Here is a 14,132-nt window from a genome sequence, read left to right as displayed (position 1 = left end):
GTTTTTTGTTTTTGAACACCGCAAAAGAGATTTGGGATGCGGCTCAATAAATTTATGTCGAACAATTTAATCTCGCAAGAGTTTATGAACTCCAACTCAAAATTGTCAAGTTAACTCGCGATGACAAGTCCTTCAATGAGTACATAGGTACTCTTAGAGGGATGTGGGATGAATTGCTCCAATATCATCTTTTAACAGGTGATCCTCGAAAATAAAAGGAGGTTTGAAGAAGACAGTTTTTAAGATCCTTGTTGGCCTTGGCCCAAACTATGAAGCTCTGTGAAGTCAAATTCTGATGACGACACTGATGCCATCATAGAACGTTGCATGTGCCATGATACTGTGTGAAGAAACTCGCTGGAAGGTGATGAATTCGAGTAAAAACATTAAAGAGGAACAACCAGAAAACATGGTGTTTCAGGTAGGATACAAAAAAAGCATCGTATATCGAGCCCTCAAACAGCCCAAATCAAGACCGATTCAAAGCCAGATCAAAACTTAAATGTTCCTATTATAAAAAAGTGGGTCATTCCAAGGAGCAGTGTTGGGATCTGGTGGAATGTCCCAACTATGATATCAAGTCCAAATCAATAACCGCAAACTTTGTCACCAAAGATGAACTCGCTTGATTTTTTCACCAAATGGCTAAGACCAACTTAGCATCCACGACTCCCATCAAGGAAGATATCGCTGATCAGCAAAGTAAATTGCATGTTTTCTATCTCATATTTCAAATAATGAATGGATTGTTGACTCAGGAGCCTCAGATCACATGACGAACCATGATACTAGTTCAGCCAGTTTGTCAAAACCAGTGTACATTGTCGATGGATCCATCATGATGATCATCGAAAAAAAAATATGAAACTCATTAATCAAGAACAGGACTCTAAAGTTCTTGTTGTTTCTAAGCTTGATGCTATTCTCATGTCTGTAAGTAAAATCACCAAAACTTATATGACTGTTTGGTTGTTTTCTCTTCAAAGGGTGTGAAGTTTCAGGACAGAAAAATGAAGAAGATGATTGGTAGAGGCATAGAACGTGATGGATTATACTTTTTCAGTCAACCAGTGCATGCTTTTTTCAGTTGCTCTCAATCAAATAATGACTATACCCTTTGGCACTCTCACCTTGGACATGCCTTGGCCAAAGACATCAAGACACTGTTGCCAGAAGTAAGGAATGGCAACTTCGCTTGTGATGCTTGCGAATTCGCTAAGTCTTTTAGACTCCCTTTTCAAAAGTCGTCCACTAGAAGTAACAATTTGTTTGAATTAGTGCATTCTGATATGTGGGGTTCAGACCCTGTTGATTTGTGTTTTGGTTTTAAATATTATGTTACTTTCATTAAAGGCAAATCTTGAACTACATGGGTGTATTTTCTGAAACAGAAAAAGGAAGTGGCCACGGTTTTTAAATTTTTTTATAATTTTGTGCTCACGCAATATGAACACGAGATGAAAGTCCTGAGGTTCAATAATGGAGGTGAATACCTGAATGAAGTCCTTGATTTTTTGAAGAAACATGGTATAATGCCCTAAAACACGTGTGCAGGAACTCCTCAATAAAACATGGTTGCTGAAAGAAAGAATAGACATCTTCTCAATGTTGCTTGATCTCTCATGTTTCATATGAATGTCCCTTAACCATATTGGGTTGATGCCATAGCCACTGCATGTTACATCATAAATCGCATTCCAAGTTCTAGTTTGGAAAATGGTATTCCAATGGAAAAATTGAGAGACCAGAAAGTTTCTATTCAACATTTGAAAGTTTTTTGTTGCAAATGCTTTGTGCATATTCAAACCAACTTTCAAAATAAGCTTGAAAAAAGAGTCGTTAAGTGTGTTTTTGTTGGATATTCCTCTTTCAAAAAGGGTTTCAAATGCTTTGATCCAATTAGAAAAAAACTTTGTGTCAAGAGATATGAGATTTTTCAAAAATGAATCTTACTTTCAAGGGGGAAATCAATCTGATCTTATCCCAGATCCTATACCAGGTCTAAGTCCTATTTTACCTATTTCTGAAGACCTTGAACCATTTTTTCATCAAGATAACGCTCTTTCTTCTAAAGCAAGTCCGTTAGTTATCGACTTTGAGACTAATCCACCTAATGTTGATCTTGAGACTAGTTATAATCCAAATTAGCCTATGTTCATGCCCAATCTTACTCAAGAAATTAATCAAGTTAGGAAATCATCCCGACCTACTCGTTCGTTAGTTCGAATGAGAGACTACTACTCATATTGTGCTTCTGACTCGTCTAAGCCCCACTCTATAGAACAAGTTGATTTTTCCAAATTGTTTGAGTCTTATCAATCCTATCTGGCCAAGATCTATACCCATCATGAACTTACCAGCTTCAGTGAAGCTCTAGAAGATGCCCAATGGAAGTCAGCAATGGACGATGAGTTAAAGGCGTTACAAAAAAACAACACTTGGACTCTAGCTAGGCTGCACCATGGGAAGAAAATAGTGGGATGTCGGTGGATATACAAAATCAAGTATAACAGTGATGGGTTTGTAGAAAGATACAACGAAAGACTGGTTGCTAAATGATATACTCAAAAAGAAGGAATTGACTTTATGTAAACACCCCAAATTTTCCACCTTCACTCACAAACCTTTTTCTATTATCACTGGGGCCTGCTCTATAAATCCTTCAGGAAACTAGTCGGTCAACATCTGAGCCAGGGTTATTCAGAGCCCGAATTTTTCCCCAAATTCAAATATTTCAAAATTCAATCTCTATTTTGGCTCAATTTTAGTTATCAATTTTTATCCTCGAACAGAAATGTTCAATTCTGTCTCTGTCAGGGGTTTGGGATTTTAAATCCCCTATCCGGAGCTTGCATTTTGCATCTTATTTTATATCATTTTGTATCATTTCACATCATTTTATGGCATTTCATGACCTTGCATGTCATTCTCGAGATCCAGTACTCTTGTTTTTCAAAATATCAAATCTAGACTCGATTTTAAAACCTTATTTTGAAATCAATTTTAAAAACTTGGGTTTTGAGATCGATATTTGTCATTTACCAACCTCATGATCTTATATTTCTTTATTTCAAAATATTTTCTTTAGAAAGCGATCTGGATTTGTTTTAAAATCAATTTATAATTGATCCTAATTCTCAGACGAGACCCATCTAGGTGGTGTCGCTTCTGAATTTCTTTATTTCTCAATTTCTCAAATTTTAGAGTTTTAGTTGATTTAGAACTCTGTCTTTTCATCTTTTTGAACCTTTTCAAAATTTTATTTTGGTTTTAAGTCAGTGGTAGTCTTATTCCTCCTCAACTTCTTTCATTTTGGCCAAAATCTTAGAGTTTCAGTCGGACTAGGACTCTATCCTAGAGTTTCAGTCAGATTAAGACTCTATCTCTCATTTCTATTTTTACCTGTTTTCAAGCAAATCTTTCAAAACCTTTCATTTTGGCCAAAATTTTAGAGTTTCAGTCGGACTAGGACTCTATCATAGAGTTTCGGTCAGATTAGGACTCTATCTTTCACTTCTATTTTTAACTATTTTCAATAAAATCTCTCAAAATCTTTCAAAAGGGACTAAAATTTTAGAGTTTTAGTTGAATCAGGACTCTGTTCCAGAGTTTTAGTTGGATTAGGACTCTAACCCTGACTTCATTTTTTAGCAAATCTTTCAAAAAAAATCTCATTTATCTTTCAAAAAATCAAATTTCAAAAATTTAAGACTTTATTGTAGAGTTTCAAAATTTTAGGACTCAGCCCCAGAGTTCCAGTCGGTCTAGAACTCTACTCTGATTTCATTATTTTACTTTTCTCTTATTTTTCGAAAACAGATCCAATTCTAAGAGTTTTAAAATTTTGGGAATCTATCCTAGAGCCCCAGTTGATTAGGACTCCAACCTTGGTTTCGTATTTTTGTTCATTTTTACTAATCCTTGAGAAGATCCTTCAAAATCTCTTTGTTTATCTTTCAAAAACCAAAATTTAAGAGTTTTAAAATTTTAGAACTCTAGTCAGGAGTTTCAGTTGGTTTAGGATTCTAATTTTCTCGAATTTTTTCTTTGCTTTTATTCTCATCTGTTTTAAAAACCCTTTTTTAACCTTTATCTCAACCTGTTCAAAAACTCAAATACGGGGCCCACATACCTAGTTCCACATTCGAGAGATTTTTAATTCATCTAGGACTCTAGTTGATTTAGAATTTTGATTTTTTTTATCCTTTATTTCAAACCCTTTTTGAAAATTCTTGTTTTAACTCTTTTTTAAGTTTTAAAATTATTTTTTGAAAATCAAATGGGGCCTACACTAGATGGCGCCACATTTGGAAATGTTTAGGTTAGTTTAGGTTTAGTCAGTGTTTTACTCAGGTTAGAATTTTGGAAGAGTCAAAATTGATTTTAAAAGTTCAATTTTGCTTTTTAAACCTCATTTTTAACTTCTAATTAAAAGTTTTAAAAAACAAATGTGGGCCATAGGTGGCGCCACATTTGAGATGGATTTTAGGACTTAATTAAGTTAGTTAGGAAGAGTCTTTTAGGGTTGAAACTCTCCTTAGAAAACTGCCCCCTATTTTCAAGTTTGTTTTTATATATTTCGAAAATCAAGTGGACCCGCCTAGGTGGCACCACTTGTCAATTTCTCTCTTTTTTTTAATGTTTAATTTTGAATAAACCTATAAGTGCCGCCTCACCTTTGAGAGCCTTTAGGACTCTCCAAGAGGAGGTCGACCCCCCTTGATTTTTCCTATCTTTATCAAAAACCATTAAAAAGAGTTTCACTTAGGTGAAACTCTTTCTAATGAAATCCTATAAAAGGGGGCCTCTAGGGAGGTCGACCCTCATTGTTTTTTCATCTTCATCTTGCTTCCTCTCTCTCTTCCAGCAGCCTCTCCTTCCTCCATTGTTTCAGCACTCCTAAGGTAAGCTTTTATTTATTTTATTTCATGCTTTTATTAATTTTATTGCATGTTTTAAGCGTTTTAACCATTGCCGCCCCCCCTTTATGTGGGATTTAAGCATGTTCCTCGTTCAAAAACCAAGAAATAGATCCAAGAACGTGATCTAAGGCTATACTATAGTGATTTCTATATTTTTAATCCATCAAAATAGCCTAGATTATCGTTTTCTATGCTTATGCCAAAGAAAAGATGAGATTCGATCCCTCCATGGATCAAATCCTTCTTTCAAAGGCTAAATCAAATTTTCAATCATGTATCCCTGAAATTTTTTTATATATTTTATCATGCTCATGTTTAATTTATTCATTCAAGCATCCAATCATGATTTGTTATACGATTTTCATGTTTTTTTTATGATTTTACATGCTTAAATTAGGGTTATTCATGCTTTATCGATACTATACATCTTTTGATTATGACCACACGGTAATGACATTATTTCATGTGTGTTTTTCTGTCAATAAAATCTAATTTTTTTAGGGTTGAATTATATGTTTGTCAGTAATGTTCCATAAAAAAATTGGATTATTTTGGGTTCTGTAACCTTGTTAAAAAAAAAAGAAATCGAACTCTGATTTTTGTACCATGAAAATGCTACATAGAATCAGGGTCAGCTTGTCGAGGTGATATCTCTCTCATCAAAGATCCAATCGAAGATTCGTAAAAAGTAGTGGGTTTGTTATGATGTCTAGTATATCCTGTAAAATTTTTACATTTTTATATGGTCGTTTGCTATTTTTTCTCTGTCATAAATCAGAATCTTTTTCACAATAACTGTTATGTATCGTTTAAGCCCTAGTTCAACTTGCATGAATCGTATTTCCCTAACCGGAGATTCGATTGATGATATGCAAGATGTCACAAGTTTAACAACATATCTAGTTTTATCAGTGTGATTTTTGAACTTTGTTTGCTAGTTTTATTTGAACCAAAATCAGAACTACCTGTTTTGTAACCGTTATACGTTCGCCGAAATCAAGCGTATATTGCCAGAATGATATTTTCCTAACCAGAGATGATTTTTCTAATTTATAAAAAGAAATATTTTTGTCAAGATATTTAGTTTCTTTATGTGAAATTTTACTATTTTCATTACTGTTTGATGCTTGATTCGGGTCTGACACTGTGACAGGTACGTGCCAGTGGGCAAAATCGTATATTTTTATGTTTTTATTTAATTTTCATATCAAAATACTACCAAAAATATTTTTTTATTGCACTTTAATTTTAAAGTTATTAGAAGTGTTCGTGTTGATTTTTTGTGAATTTTAGAATTTATTTGATGCATTATTTAGTTAAATCATAAAAACAAGATGCCCGCGAAATCCTGATTCAACTGAAACACAGACAAAATTTGATATTTTTATGATATTCCAAATTTTTCATGAAAAGTTTTATATTTTTAGGGTTTTATCATGTTCATAATCATTCTAGGTTACTCCACACCTGATTTGGCGTTGATTTGAATCCATTTGTTCCCTGAATTAAAAGTTTTACAAAAATCTTTTTTGAAAACCCTTATTTCAAGGCCATGGTCTTGTTTTTAGGAGCATTTTGGTCATTTTTCTCAAAATTATGAATTTTAAAGTTATCATTTTTATTATTTATTCATATTTGCATCATTCTTTATTATGTTTATCTTAGGGAAGCATGGAAAAAGGCTTATATCCGTACAAATCCAGCAATTTTCAGATATTACTGGATAAATCCAGCAATTTCCATATATTGCTGGATAAATCCTGAAAAGATGACATATCTCCACTAACAAGTTTGCTAATTTTGCAGGGACATTCAATAGTGTATTTTCTTTTCTTTTATTTTCTCTTTTGATGAAAATTATAATTGTAAATATTAGAATAAGAATTTAATTTTCTTCTTAGATTAGGGCTGCATTGCATATAGTTTATTTCAATTATATGATTCATGTGATGGATGATGATTCATGCATATGCAAACTCACCATGGTCAATATGAATGGCACATGCACTAGTTTCTAAGGAGTTAATAAACTTGATTGAGTTCATATTTGTGGCCATAGTTAGAATACAAACAATATCCAGAATTATCATCTTCTTTTAAGCCACAAATGGCCTACACTCTTAGGCATTTTCAGAAATCATTGCATATTTTCAAAACTTTTCTAAATATTTTCTTCTTTTAGAATCAAATGAACTATATTCAATACATATTCGTAGCCATAGTCAGGGATATGTAAAGAATTTATTTCATCTAAGTTCTATAAGGCACAAAAATTCTTTTATCAAAGATTTTTCTTAAACTCTTTAGAAAATATTTTTGCAAATTACATTCATTCATTCATCTAGGTTAGATTACATCATGAATAGTTTTTCACAGGGTTACACGCCCATCCTTTTGACTAATTCAAGAGTTCAAAACTCAGAAAAATTGATTTTCTCAAAAATCTCCAAAGTTTCTTCAGAATTCATTTTTCTCAAAAAGATCTCATTTTCTTCAGAAATCAATTTTCCTTTCTTCAAAAATATTTTTTCAATGTAATTCATTATTTTTAAAGTGTCCACTTTTCGAAGTATGTGCCAAGTATTCCAAGCAGACATCATGTTTTCAATCTGCATTTTATAAAGTTCATAGCACATGCCTGATTCTTTGTGCATTTAGGAATAAAACATTGATTTAGACAAGTTGAGCAAAGCAAAGCAAAGCACATGATTGATCCTTGGTTCCATTACCCTTGGTTATGGCACCAAGAATGGTTGAACCTCGTACCGACAGACGAGTTTCATTCCTCAGAATTTTTCCGTATTTTAAAATGGAGGCAAGTTATTTTCAAAACTTTTTCAAAATGTCAGTTTGATTTGCAAAAGTAAAATTTTGCAATGATAACACTTCACTGAAATATTTGTATTCTCTTGTCTGTTGTTGCTAACAAACAGTGGGGTATTTATCAATTAAATGCAAAGAATGCCTTCCTTCATGGCGAATTAGAAGAAAAAGTGTATATGGATCCTCCTTCCAGATACAACTCTGATATCGAAAAAGTATGCAAACTAAACAAATCAATCTACGGCGTAAAACAATCTCCTCGGGCATGGTTTGCAAAACTCAGTGAGGTTTTCATCAACATCAATTTTAAACACAATATTGATGATTATACTATGTTCACAGTTCTACTCAAGGTATTGTGATTCTTCTGGTCTACATTGATGATATAATTTTGACAGAAGATTATAAAACTATGATGCAGAAAACCAAAGAAATCTTACATGCCAAGTTTGAAATCAAAGATCTTAGCCAACTAAGGTTCTTTCTTGGCATCGAAGTTGCTCTCTCAAATAAAAGAATATTCTTGTGCCAACGTAAATATGCTCTAGATCTTCTTAAAGATACTAGAGCAATTGAAGCAAAGGCTACTGGAACTCCTCTTGAAGTCAACTGCAAATTTAAGAAAAATGACAGAGATACGGTTGACAATGTTGAAAGCTTTCAGAGACTTGTGAGAAAATTGATATATCTCACTATTACCCATCCAGATATTTCCTATGTTGTAAGTTTAATTAGTCAATTCATGCATGAACCACGATCTATCCATGTTGAGGCTGCCCACAAAATCCTAAGATACCTCAAGGGGACCCCTGGCAAGGGAATTCTTATGAAGATGAATGAAAATATCGACATTATAGGATACACTGATGCCGACTAGGCTGGAGATCCTAATGACAGAAGATCCACCATAGGTTTTTGCTTGTTTGTTGGAGGAAACCTTGTTATATGAAAGAGCAAGAAACAGTCGGTTGTTGCTAGATCTCGCGCAGAAGCTGAATACTGCGCCATGGCTACGTGCACATGTGAACTTGTCTTGATCAAAGCTCTCATCAGAGATATGGGTATAATCTTAATCCAACCGATGAAACTCAAGTGTGACAACATGGTGACTATGCACATTGGCGCAAATCCAGTCTTTGATGAGAGAACCAAACATATTGAGGTTGACTGTTATTTTGTGAGGAAAAAAATTCAAGCAAAAGAAGTGTACACATCATATGTGGGGAGCAAAAAAAATGGGGAGATATTTTTACTAAATTTCTAAACCGTGACATGCATATCAAACTAAGTCACAAGTTGGGTTTGATTGACATCTGCGCACCAACTTGAGGGGAAGAATGTTAATATTGATGTTTATCCGTTCCTTTGGCAGACGTTCCACATATGGCATGATCTTCCTCCAGCCTATGATATGCTTTCTTTTATGATTATGATTAACATGGTTATTATCTGTTACCATGGTTATTGTTTTTTGCCTTTTTTGTAGAGATGATAATTATCTCCCAAGAGAGGAAGGCTATCTCCAGCCAATTGTTTCTTTTCTTGGATTGGTTGGAGCTGCTTATATATTGCTGTTGAATGTAAACCTCTGATGTATGAGTGTTCAGAATAAATTGTGAGGGAGTGTCCTCTTCTCCGTGGATGTAGGCAAACAGTGCCGAACCACGTTAATCTGTGGTGTTATTCTTGTATTTGCTTTCTTAACCATAACATCCCATGAGCGCAGATGGGCTCGTTCTTTTAGCACTTTCCTGGACCAAATAAACGTTTGGAAGGCTTAATTTATTGATTCGCCTCCTCATCTTATTTGTCATGTGGAAAATTTGCACAAGACAAAGAACCTAGGTATAGTATAAAGGACGTGCTTCACAAACGTCACTTCCCGCTAAAGCAAAGTCTAAAGCCAACCCAAGAATTAATTTCTGAAAGAATTTTGTCCTCCATTTTTTTTTCCAAAATGGTGTCTTGTGACTCCTTGGCGAAGGGGCAGTCCAAGGCTCTTGATAGAAAGGAAACCTATTGGTCAGTCAAAAATGGTTGTTGTGAAAGTGACTAGTTCTCCCTCGCCATTGAACATGACAATGCTTGATTTGAGGCCATTGATGAAAAGTTCAGAAAACATACACAGCAAAGGCCATTGATGCGGTTGCGGAGATTCGGAGAAGCTCCTTCACCCAATAACACCATTTTATTTCAAAGTTTATTTTCTCCCTACACGCAATAAGAAAGTCTCATCCAACCGAATCTAAAGCCTTGGTAAGATCAAGCTTTAGCAGAAAAGCTTGATCAGTTGGTGGAATGAATGGTATGCACGGCTTCATGCGCCATAAGAAAACTCTTATGAAAATCTACTACCTTTAATGAATGTAAATTGGTTATATGAGACAATGGAGTCAATAACCAATTGGAAACGGGAATCCAGCGCTTTGGAAATGATTTTATAAATGTTGTTACTAAGTGCGACTGGCCTAATTAGGTTATCAATACAACCTCGGGATCCATTTTTTTTTGTATAAAGGACCATAAACGAGCGCCAAAGGGAGAGCGACATTAGTGTGAAATTCTTCGAGCAAGATGGAGATATCTTCAATGAAACATTGTGTGTTTCGAATCAGAGATCCTGATTTGATAGTTCGAAAGATGGAGACTGTGTCATGTGGAAAGATAAATTGATTTTCAGCCACAGTAGGTCTTGTCTAATGTTGGTATAGGTGGGGAGCCTTAATCTCTCAGCTTGAATATCAAAACAAAAAAAAGGCCCAAGCCTTGAGGCATATCGAGGAGTATATATGACCTTATGTCTTTTGAGCCCGAAAGTTTATAAATATTATACATTTTTAAATGCCAAAAAAATAAATAACAATGATATAAATAATACATCAACATTAGACATCCAGTTTCTTAATGTTTTGAAAAATTAAGTGCTAGTAGAAAATAGATTTGTTTGAACTTATGATGATTAGATATTAGCTAGTACATGTTATTGATCAGTTTGAGAAGTTTTTTTTTTTCATAGAGCTTTGACCCCATAGTTGGCCCGGGCAAAAGTCGTTTGGGATCCAAATCGTGACTCGTAGTCACAAGTCAACTTGGACGACGAACCATATTATTTGAATTTTTTTTAATATATATTTCTTAAAAAAATAAAAATACATTTAAAACTATTCAAGAAAATATTAAAAAAGCACCAGAAAAATCAAAGGAATTATCAGTAGTATGCACTCTCATTTTTTATTTACAAACTTGAAAGACTTGGAAGGCTTAAATAGCTTCTTTCATCTCCAAAAAACTGCACAAAGAAAAGATCTAGGAGGACAAGATGAGAATTGCCATAAGAAAATGGCAAAACGTTAGCTAGCTTGGCCATTGATTTTTGGAAATAAAGATATTTATAGGATGGAATTTCAAAAATGCATGTACTAAGTCCAACTAACGTCTCATTTGGATTGGGTTTCTTAATTTTCTTTTGCATGGGTTTTTGCCTTTTGGAAATATAGACATGCATGGGCAAAATCCCAAATTTCATGGGCTAAAATCCCAGCCAACATGCCATTTGGATTGGATTCCTTAATTTCCTTTTAAAAAAAAATACCAAAAATTGAAGGGGATCCAACTCGGCTAGAAATAAAAAACCCATGCAAAAAGAAAAGTAAGAAACCCAACAAAATTGAAGGGTATATTTGATGGCTCATCCAAGATTCTGTTTTGTAACAACTGTATTACATCCAACGTTTGTTTTGACTGAACAAGAAGTTGTGTTTCATGTTTCAAGTGCTTGATTTTTATGTTGTGCAGACAACTTGGATACATGGATATAATGGGTGAGATAACTTCATTTTGGATTGTATGACTCGATACACCCAACCATTTTCACATGTTTATTATAGATTTTAACTTCTGGATCTCAAATTGAATCTAAAAATTAAAAAATGTTTAAAATTTTGGATAATTTATGAAAAAATAAGAATTGATATTTTTTTTATATATAAATGTTTTAACACTACAAGAAAATTGTTAATCAGCGACGGAAATTTGCGACGGATTTTTTCCGTTGCTAATTAGTGACAGATTAGCTAGAGAAACAATCTGTCGCTAATTCGCGACAGATTAGCGAGGAAACAACTTTTATCGCTAATTCGTCGCTACTTAGCGACGGATTAGCGACTGCAATTTTTTGTCGCTAATTCTTATTACAAGAACACCATTTTAGCGATGGATTTAGAGAGGGAACTCTGTCGTCGCTAATCCGTCGCTAATTAGCAACGGCTTAGCGACAGAATATATTCCGTCGCTTTTTTGGTATTTTGATTTACGACGGCTTAGCGACGGAATTATTCCGTCGCTAAGCCGTTGCTAAATGTCGCGTAAATCCCTAATCTCATCCCTCTTTCTCTTTTTCCTGTTTCGCTGTCTTGCGCCCGCCCGCCGCCCTCTCCCTCTCGCCGCCCGTCGGCTCTCGCCACCGCCCGGCCGCCGCCGCTCGCGAGCCGCCGCTCCCCGTCCACCGCTCTCCAGCCGCCGCTCGCCAGTCGTCCACCGCTCACCAGCCGTCCACCGCTCGCTAGCCGCCGCTCCCCGTCAGCCTCCCGCCACCGCCCGACGACGCGCAGGTAATCATTTCCGGTACGGTAAGTCATCTTCATTCTTCTTCTTATTCTTCTCCCGCCCCTTTTAGTTTTTCCGGGAGGGGGTCGGCCCCCCTGCCTCGTTAGTTCCATAGAGCCTGGTGCCAACATTCCCTTTTGTTTCCACAATTAGGAATTTGAATTTTCAGATGAGCCCGTTCCTACTGGATGGTGTTGAATCGAAAAACATGATCATTGTACTGGCATTTACCTTTTACACCGGTGACTTTGATCCTTTGTTGATTTTTTATAGTGATTAAGGTGTGCTAAAATTATCTTGAATTCCTACTTTGCCAAACATCATTAAGAACGATTGGATTTCATGTCGAATAGATATTCTCTGAAAGCAGAACAACCCATCCATGGTGGTCAGATGCCATTCATTCAGAACTGATCCATGGTTGTTGTTTTTTTCCATATTTTACACGAGGAAACTGCAGTCTTGGGTCTGGAGATGGTCGCTTTCTCGGGGCCATAAAACGCCATGGCTAGTACCCTTGACCCCATGGCCTATGTTGGGTTCGGCTTATGCAAAGGAGATAATGGCCACAGGAAATGAATCCAAACTGCCTTTCTAGCAGATGGTTCCGTTCCAACTCCGCTAACCGCTAGGGTCATTGGCTGTTGATTCATACAATGATGACATCCATCGCTGAACTGCCTTTCTTGAGCTTCAAAGAATTTTGTTGAGCTCTGGCTGAGAACCAAACAACCCATCCATGGTGGTTGGATGACATTCATTGCATTAAGGAATGACAGCTAAGGGAGATCCTGGCGGTATCATAAAGAGGGCCTCGTTAACAACTCGGCCCATGCACCCTTGTGCCCTAGGCATGTCAGGCAAACCTGCATAAGAACTTGTAGCACAGGAAGCCTTCTAATCTTTTTCCCTGTTTCCCTCCTTTTTTGAGGACTTCTTTTTACGTCCAACACTCGGGTGACTTCACGTTACGCTTCCAATTCTTTCATTCAAACATGGTTACTATACAGTATTCAATCAGTCAGACCTTACAAGATGGATCCATTTACTACATGATTTCTATATCAAAGCAAAAGCAACAAAAAGCTTATGTTTCCACACCAAGCCACTGACCGTTCTTTTCCAGAAATGGTCTTTAATATCATTTAATTGTTGAGAACATGTAAATAAAGCTAACAAAACATCTCAACTATATACATATATATATATATATATATCATGAAACATTAAATATTTCAAAAATAAACTATATCAGTTATATATTATAGAGAGAAGATGGCTAAACACATCACAAATATGATATATAAAAAATATTTAATAAGACAATTTAACATTTTTAAAAAATCATTAATTTTTCAAACACAATAGTCACCACATTGAATAAATGATTTAATTACAGAATAAATAAACAAACTACAATACACTAAAACACACACAAAAGAACCTAAAATACCCATCAATACTCACCACATTGAAAATATCTCTTGTCTACCTACGATGATACTCAAAATAAGTGTATAAGCTACTAGAACAAGAGTATAATTATAATGTCACTTATGAGCTAAACAAAACACACAAAAACATGACTATTATAATGTTAATCTTTTAGTTTTTCATTCTTGTAAAAGTTCTGTTTAGTCTTTTTGCTTCCTTTGCATAAGTGTTTGTGTTTCCCTAATTAGCTTCAATATTCATTGCAGTACATTACTTGCACACTTTATTTCATCGCATTTCATCATTAGATATATCATCATCAGTTTAGTTGTTTTTTGCATTGCATAA

This window comes from Nuphar pumila, chromosome 5 (genome assembly GCF_984573655.1).
Source record: "Nuphar pumila chromosome 5, dmNupPumi1.hap1.1, whole genome shotgun sequence".
NCBI classification, from domain to species: domain Eukaryota; kingdom Viridiplantae; phylum Streptophyta; class Magnoliopsida; order Nymphaeales; family Nymphaeaceae; genus Nuphar; species Nuphar pumila.
This window is presented reverse-complemented; position numbering follows the sequence as displayed.